Source organism: Lissotriton vulgaris, chromosome 1_1 (assembly GCF_964263255.1).
Source record: "Lissotriton vulgaris chromosome 1_1, aLisVul1.2, whole genome shotgun sequence".
Lineage (NCBI taxonomy): Eukaryota > Metazoa > Chordata > Amphibia > Caudata > Salamandridae > Lissotriton > Lissotriton vulgaris.
Window position 1 is genome coordinate 1,207,189,195 of NC_141685.1, and position 9,702 is coordinate 1,207,198,896.

The window sequence follows — 9,702 nt, forward strand, 5'->3', positions numbered from 1 at the left end:
TGCGCGATCGCCGATTCATGGGGTCATAAATTATGTCGTGCTGCGGTGACCAGGAGAGCACCGATGACTCTGCTCACCCTCCCGGGGCTCCGGCTCGTGGGTGTGCCTCAGAGCCCGTTCATCTCTCCCAGGAGCCCCGACGCTGCCACCACGTTGTAGCCACGGGTGGCCCTCGACCTCCGGGTTCACGCCCAAATAGAGGGGATCTCAGCGGAATCACTGCAGATGCAGCCTTTCTCCATGCTCCTGCAATGTTCCTGGACCTGGCTGTTATATTAGGCACAGCAAGTGATGACTGTATGTCACTCCGTGCGTAGAGAGGCTCCGGAGCTGAAGTGCATTACAACCACTCAGCCTTGTAAGGAGCCTACACAACCATCCTGTCCATATGGAACTGCCACAAAATATTTACATACAATTCATAAAGGGAACCTGCAGAAAGAAGTGTAACACATTTGAGTGAAATTTAACAAAACCAACCATAAATTTGGATGTCTATGAGGGAAACCAGCTTTATCCTGTGGGATCCTGTGAAAAGGTTAGAAAGAAATGTAACTATTAAACCAAACTTAAGAAAGACTTGAAAAATGTCAAGCCAGGATGAGATTTTACACAGCTAAATAGGGCTTGGAGACTGCCTCAGTGAACAAAGTTATCATTGGATTTGGAGAGTAATCTAATAGGACTCCACTGGACCGCATAGGCAATGAGTTTGAAGATATCTGGTATCATCAGACGAGAGGAACAGCAATGGGCTCCAGGTTTGCTCCTTCTTACGCCAACCTCTTCATGGGTTGGTTTGAGAGGGAGCATGCCTGGGGCCGTGAGGCTGGTAGATGGCATGATAGTATTTTGTTTTGGACTCGTTTCATCGACGACATTCTCATGATTTGGAGGGGGTCGGTGAATGACCTACAGGAATACTTTAGTTACTTAAATAATAACAACTTTAATGTAACATTAACACTTGAACACAGTAATTCACGTATTGTGTTCCTGGATGTTGAATTGTTCATTGAGAATGACAAAATTATGAGTACTTTGTATAGAAAGCCTACTGCCACTAACTCCATTTTGAGGTTTGAAAATTATCATGCAAGATCAGTAATTAGAGGCATCCCCTATGGAGAGATGGTTAGGATTCGACGAAATTGCAGTAAGGATAGTGATTTTTGTACAGAACTCAACTCTTTACAAAATAGGTTCATTGAAAGAGGGTATCTTGAATCTGACCTCATCAAAGCTAAAAATAGAATCTATAAACTAGACAGGAAATCTACTTTGATTCAGGAAGAAAAGAAGAATATTTCAAAGGCACAGGTAGCCTTTGTCACCAAGTATTGTATGCAGAAGGGTGATATATTTAAGGCACTTGGTAAACATTGGGACATTTTGAAGGGAGTCCCAGCACTGTCTGGTCTTATAGGTGAACGTCCAGAGGTCATTTTCAAAAGGTGTCCGACAGTTAAGTAACTTATCAGTAGGAATTATCTTGAGCCAGTGATTGACAGACATTCTGATTGGTTACCTAAACGCCCATCTGGTTTCTTTATTTGTGGCACATGTAATGTGTGCGACTATGGATCTAATAAGGTGAAGAATTTCTGTTATAATACTGATCAGATATATTTGATTAGGGAGTTCATTAATTGCAACAGTGAAGGCGTAGTTTATGCCATTAAGTGTGAATGTGACAATGTATACATTGGCAGTACTAAGAGGAAACTTAAAATAAGAATTCAAGAACATGTAAGGGCTATTCAGAACCGAGATGAAAGATCACCTATTTTCCAACATATCAGAGTCTCTCATCCTCTGAAGACTAGGATAAGTTTCCATGGTGTAGAAAAGGTTTAACCATGGAAAAGCGGAGGAGATTGGATCCTCCGATTAAGACAGATTGAGGCGAGATGGATTTCGCGCTGTAGATTGGTGAAATTAGGATTAAATACTGAAAATGAGCTTCATAACTTTTTGTAACTTGGGGATGAACTTTATTGGGTTAATAGATCTTCTACTTGAGGACCTGTTATTACCCCTATGACAAGCACTAGTTTGTTCTAGTGTGGTTAGATCACATAATCTCTTGTTGTTTTTCTTCAATATTTGAGATTAGAGTCACTTCTGGAGATGGATTACTGGTTATAATTTGATTTGTCTTATAGTAACATATTGAGATATCATTTAGCATACAAATGATGGATGGAATTCTGAATAAATAAAACATTCTCCCCCAGTCAAGAGATCTGGGATAAATCCATTGTTCTTTTGCTCACTACGCCACCCCAGTTTGGACCCAGCCATATGCAAATCAGTCTTGTCCCTGCTCTTCATGGGAGCAGTCCAGCCCAAACTGCCAAGCCGTACCCTCCCTGAACCGGAAACAATCATCCTGGGACCGGTTTTGTGCTGGACTGTTCCCATGGGGAGCAAAGGCAAGACTGAATTATATATGGCTGGGTATAACTGGAATGGCATGGGGAACAAAAAAACCTGATATATTTAGGCCCAGATCTCCGTACACGAATGAGTGTTTGACATTGTTCAATATTATTTCCATCAGTTGTTTATTTTGCATTTGTCACCCTGAGTGGGATTGGCATGCCCAGACCTGGGTCCTGTGCTCTCCATGCCACTGGAGTCAGGCTAGCTTGGCTAATGATGGGTAAAACCCTGAAACCAGTCCCAGGATGCTTGCATTCAGTCCAGGGAGAACCTGGCCTGGGAGTTCGGGCTGGAATGCTCCAGTGGAGAGCAGAGTCCAGACTGATTTTGAGGTGAATCTGACTTTTTTGGTATCAGTTTCAACATCCATGTACAGCAAAAAAATAAACTTGTGTAGCATTACAGTGGAGCACTAACCTCTGTGACGTTGCTGGCGAGCTCACTCCAGGAAGGACATTCTGATCCAAAAGTCATTATGGTTTACATAATATAAAAAATCTGATCACTCCAACCTGCTGGAATCCATTTGCCACAACTGAATATTCTACAACAAAGTCCTTAAATTAAACAATAAACCACTTGTAATATATTTCTCTTTTCTCTTATAAAGCTAAAAGAAATTACTGTTTTTCCAATGACTGAAAAGTATCATCATCGTTTTTCCTTTATTCCGTCTCAAGAAAACCATAAAAGGTAAAAAATAATAAGCTGCTTTAAAATGTACTTTAAACGTGTAATAAATAACCGCACATACTTTTCAAAGGGAAAATACCTATATCAATAAAATACAATTTCAATCCAGTGTATATTCAGCAGTAATTTTCGCTGTTAAAATACAAATTCGATAAGAAACTTCCTAGAAATGTAAATTAAAAAAACCCATACAATCAATAAGATAATACAATGTACAGTAAAAAAAACGTAAGTCTCACGATCGTAAAGAAACTACTCTAGCAAGAAAGAAAAACAAGCCCATGGGGAGTAGGCCTTACTTTTTGATTAACGCACTCATCCTAGAATACCAAATTGATGGCAGGAACCTCGAAATTGAAAAAATAATACACTCTCTAGTATTAGTTTTGCATACCCTTTAAGCAGTATGGTGATCACTGAAACCAAGAAGACAGCAAAGTAGAATAATCCATTGTGCACCTTGTTTTGCATAGGCATACAAAAAATAGAACATGTTTGACATTCTCGACTGCCTTTCAGCCCATAGGACATGTGTTGGGCGCATTCACGTTTTTTGTCAAGGAACAAGTTGATGGAGCGAGATTTTGTTCAAAATTCGCAAAGTTAAAACTTCCATAATGTAACCGTATTAATAGCATGTGTTGAAATATTTAACCAATCTAGATTAAAATTGCACACACAACACGCGGGATTAATATCCTTTCATGTTGCACTTGCAACTTTGTGAAAATAATAAACTAACCTTGTCTGTCGTTATTGTCAGTATTAAATGCGGCTGTTTTATTAATAGCATGTGCTATATTTCTGTGCTTATGTTTTGTCGTGTCTTTTCTGTGGCAAAAGCTTGTGAAGAATCCTGGAGGCCTTAATGAAGAAGGTTTTTATAATGCTGCTTTTTGTGCTTTGGCTAGATAACATAATTAACTTGGTTAATATTTAGCAAAAGGGGAGGGAAACAGAATGGGTTTCAATTCTTTAATTAATTACTGCCTTGTGTTTCTTTAAATACTAGTTCTCGTGTGGGCCCATGAAAATGGCTGACTGGCAGTGCTGGATAATGCAAAACTTGACCAAAGTGAAGCCTTCACTCATTTGCTGAAAAAGAGGTTTTTCCTTTTGAACAATGGAATAATAAGCGGAACTGTCATGGTCGAGTTGGATGTGTTCTTAGAAAAGAGCACCAAGGACAAAAAGCCTAAATTGCCTGCCAAGATTAGGAAGTGAGAGGTTTCGTGTTCGGTGAATTGTAGCTTTTCTGAGGAAGCTAGAAGGATGGAATCTAATAACAATAAGGGCTTATGATGTGCCCCGGACTTGGTCAGAAAAGTTTGACGTGAGAATGGTCTGACATCTGTCAACCAATGGGATCCCTGATGGCAGGGAAAAGTGTACTTTTGAGAAGATTAGCTAGTTAGAAAGGTATAAAAACTGGCCCTACAGACAGGAGGGGGTTCTTGCTTCCCGATTCCTGAATGACGTGCTGACGGACTTTTGGTGCACGTAAGGATAGCAGCCTTTATTAATAATTCTTTAGTTAGGGAAATAGGTCTTAGGGAATGAAAACTTTATTTTGCTTTAATTCATGCTAAATGATTTACTTTGAAATGCCAGACTAATAAGCCCATCCTTGAATGATGCTTTCAATTTGCTAATAAAATAATGATTTCTGAATAAAGATTACTCTTTCCTTGGATTAAAATTAAGTTATTAAAATAGATTTTGAAATGACAAGCTGGTCTTCTATCATTATTAGATCAATTCACCTATGTGACTTAATTAATGTTGTGTGATCAAAATCATGGTTACATTTATTATACTGCAGTTGTATATAATTTTGTAAATAGTTTTTTGAACAGTGTGTTTTAATTAGGTCACATGATTCAGTCACTCAAAATTGTCTCTTTAGTTTATGGGCCATGGTAGTGATTTATGATTAATGGTGAGTATTGTGGGGATGAGTAGTGATTGTGAGACAGTTTTTCATTAGGGGCGCTGGATCAAAGTAAAGTAGGCCAGAAGTAAAATCCCTAGTTTGAATTTATTATAAAGTGTGCCTGCAGCTGCATTTGTGACAAAATTCATAAAAAAGCTCAAAATCAGGTATAAATTTGGCCTGCAAATTGGAGTCCCAAGGAAGTAGCAGATGTCCAGGCTCCTAGGACAAAATTTATATCATCACTGCATCTCGAGGTATTGGAGTGGGTTAGAGCCAAAAGTCTTTAAAACCCAACTTAAATAGCCACAATTGTATGTGTAGTACCCAGGGAGTTTTGCCGAATGTTTGGCCATCTACACTTACCATGACACCATTTTTAATGGTGCCCCGATCCATAATTGACAAAGCCTAATTCACTATAGGCTGGGTCTCAATGCGGCAATATCAGAAATTGATTTGAAATTCAATTAAAATCTTATTGGAAGAGTAGGGGCACTGGTGGGGAGTTTTAAAAGCGTCTTAATAAAAGTCTTTTAGGCCTTGTCAAGAGTGTCAAGATTGCAATGTACCCAGAGGTCCATCCTATATAAAGGTGCCCCAGGGGCTTGGATCTTACATATCTAAATAGGGATAGCAAATGTAGATGCCCAATTGGCAAATCTTGTAATGGACCCTGTGCTTTGCTTTAGGATCAAAACATTTTTCTCTATCTGGGGTAACCATATGTGTGAATCATTTAATGATGTGCCCAAATAGTAAAATCAGTCACGGCTCATGCAGGTAAGAGCAGCGGGCCGGCTGGGGGGATTTCCACAGACAATACGAGGGGAAATGTATAATTTATTTAATTTTCACTTGTCATTCTCCACTGAAATCCCCCCTATCGGCCCCACCGCTCTTACCTGCACGTGCCACTGCTGAGTAAAATTCAGAAACCCTGCCTTGGGACTCTTATAACACTCTTCCATTGTCTTTTTTGCAGGCACCTAATATCATAGAATTTGCTTTATTGTTATTCATTTCTAAATCCATACTCCTTGCAAAAAAAGACTACATTTCTCTAAAATGATTGATAGATAATCCTGTGGAGTTGTGGAAAGCAACAGTGTATCTACTGCGAAAGGGAGACCCAATATTTTATGTCCTGCCATTTTGGGTGAGTTGTTTTTGCACTCAAAGAGATAGGGGATGCACTGGTTTATAAATAAAAATAAGCAATATGGGCTAAATCACACCCTTGTCTCACCCCTCCCTCTTATGATAGGGTAATCCTCAGTCAGTTCTACTGCTAGACCCGACCTAACTCTTGCAAAATTATCTGAGAACAGGTGTCTCGTATTTGAGACAATAGACCCTTGGGCACCCCAACCCTATCCAAAACCTCCACAAGTTGAACCCTCCTGGCCGGGTCGAGCACTGCATGGAGGTCCACAAAGTTGAAGAATAGTGACCCCTGGTCAATACCTATAGTTTTCCTTTTATTAGACAAAAAGTGCACACATTGGTAGATTGTACTAATGTTGAGTTTGAATCCTGCCTGAAGTGTGATAACACTTGATCAGAGGAAATCCAATCCCATAGCCTGGATAGAATTTGCATTCTCTAGACTTTTTGTACATTATCAGCCAGATGTATGGGTTTGTAATTTCTCTGGGCTAGTTTATCATTTATTTTCAAAATGGTGATTATTTCTGCACCTTTCTAAGAGGTTAGGGTAGCCGCACATGCCATTAAGGCATTCAAGGGAGAATTTATGTAGGGGTCCCTAATGAAAAGTTTGGAACAAAATAAGTCTGCTGGAATTCTTTCCATACCAGGGGCTTTTCCTGATTTCTGAACCTGAATTGCAGCATTGGTCGCCTCAATTGTAAATGGCCTATCCTCTTCTACCGAGAAGTCAATGGTAATGTCTGGCAAAGTACCTATAGTGCCTTCACAAGAATTTGTATCTGCATTGAGGGTTGAGCAGGGTATAACCCAATACCGCGGGTGAAAAAGCAATCAATTATGGCTGAATCTCTACAGCCATTATGCCCCACCAGATGCCAGAATCGCTTGTTGTCCCTAAGGTTTGACGAGTCCAGCAAATCATCCCCGATGCTGGCCTCTCACTGGGCTTTGTTAATTTCAATAGCCCTTTCATAACTCAACAATCGCTATCCTGCATTTGCTTTTAAGGGCTTTTACCAGATCCTATTTGCAATTTTACAAGAATCTTTAAACCATTCATTTAGTCTCATTCACAGAGGACACCCCCAACCCTTATTGCAGTCGTTCACAAACACATTCCCTACTAAAGAAAAAACTTTCATGCAAGATTGTTATTGAAGACTTCTAAATCAGCACATACAAGTGCACAAATCTCATGTAAAGGCTCTGTTGAGTTGGAGAGAACCGTCCACCTCACATTGCATTTATTATTTGTAAACACAACAGAGCAAGTTATTGGAGACAGGTCAGGTTGCCCCACGTCCCTTATCCGTGCCTTCTCTGAGTCTAAAACAATAGGGAAATGATCACTATCATGGTGGTCTAGGACAAACATATCTGCCATTTTATGGCCAGATCCGCACATCCTAAAGGACAAAATCAATATGTCTTTTACAATTACCCTTCTTAAACTTATCATCAATATCCAAAGGTAAACGACTATTGCACAGTCTCAGGCCATATGAGACTATTATATCAACAATATGAAGAGCTGTAAGACTCAATCTGGGTGGTTTCCTAGGGGCAGAAAAGAAGGGGATGCCCCAACATTCATCCTCTCCCTCAGTCAAATCTAGGAAGGGGGTGTAAGTTTCAAAACACGAGTTGAAACCCCCTGTAATCATCACATTGTGACTACAAATAAAATCTGCTAATCAATCAGGGATTTGGGAAGCGCACTGCTCACCCGTGAGGGTTTCACGGCGCTGGGGGGCTGGGGTCTAGTAGCTGTGTCTCATCCAAATGCAATGTTTCCCATACCGGGAGTCAAACCTGGGCAGCCTGGGTGAAAACCAGGAATCCTAACTGCCAGGGAGAATTCACGATGCATAATGTCTGAGAGGATTGTTTAAAAGAACTCGACCTGTTGCAAATACTGATCAATAAATAAAGAAACCCAGACTTAGAAGAGAAAAAGAGTCAAAAGGTCAGGGGAGTCGACATGGATTCTTTTGATAGGACACTCAAGTGAGACTTTGGACAATATGGGGACCCCCCCACACTCCCCGTCTACCAGCTGCTGATGGTTAAGCGTTTTTGCTATGGATTATGTGACCCTGTTGGCAAGAGCCCAAGGCGCATATTACCAAGCGAAATAACATGATCGTAGCTTTAGCCCCCGTTTTCGGCCGCTAAGCGGCGATAATTACATCGCCCTATTAGCAAGCTGTCGTTAACTGATGTTAGTGACAGCTTTGAGGCGATAGCGAGCGGTTTGGGGCCCGCTTTGCATGTCAGCAATATTTATCGCTAATGACATGCAAAGTGGGCGTACCCAAACTGTTAGCGACTGAAAACAGTTGCTAACATCGCTATCGCCTATTAGCAAGGCAGGCTTAGAGATGGAAATATTTGCGCTAAGCGCGAATATCTCCAAATTCTAACGCCTGCTCAGACCAGTTCTTAGCCATTATATCCATTGGGAGGTGGATACAATGGCTAAGACCCTGTTAGCGATAATGCGTGAATATTGCTGTATTCTCAGCGATATTCACGGATTTCACCACTATCGCAGGGAATTTTATCGCTTTTGAGATAAACGCTGCTAATAGCACGTTATCTCAGCGATAAAATCCGGTGATGCGCGGCGATAAAAAAATTTGCCGCCAACCCTACTTAGCGATAAATATCGCTATTTGTTGATAATATGCCCCCAAGTCTTTTGCAAAATACATAAATGAAATGTATCCATGAACAACCCCCAATTCTTGTCATCAAGTTTGGAACGAATCCCAGCAATGTTCCAGCTAACAAAAAAGCCCCAAACATTTGTGTAACTAGTCTGGCTCAGTTCTAAAGCGCTCTCATTCTCTTGGCCAATGCTCTTATTCGGGTTCGTCACTTAAAAACACTGCAAAACAAATGTGCTGCAACAGATTTTGGGGTGAATCTGCATTTGTAGTATTGGTTTCAACACCCAGGTACAGCAAAAAAATATAAAAAACAAGCATTTACAATGCAACGGTTTCGCCTTTGGAAAAATTAGAGCTATTGGGAATGTAAATGACAATGCCATTTATTTATCTGTTTTCAAAACCAACACATAAATACAAATTTTGTCATTTACAATGCCAATAGCTCAAACCTTTCCAAAGGCGAAACCGTTGCATTGTAAATGCTTGTTTCTCTATTTGTAGAACTTAGTTAGTTGGGGCGTCAGGCACACTGCTAGTTTGGGTTAGGCGATAGCCATATGCAGGGGTGCAGGGTGGGGGGATGGGTTTATTGTTTTGTTTTAGTTATGGTTTTCTTTTTCTTCATTCTCTCTTTTAGCTTCTGTTTTATAGGTAATATTGGCGAAATATCCTGATTTTTGGCTATATTTCAGTATCTGGTGACCATGCTTCTTTTACTGTCCTGATTCTATGGGTGGACGGGCTCTGAGGGCTTGCGCTTAAGTTGTATCGTTAATTGTAATG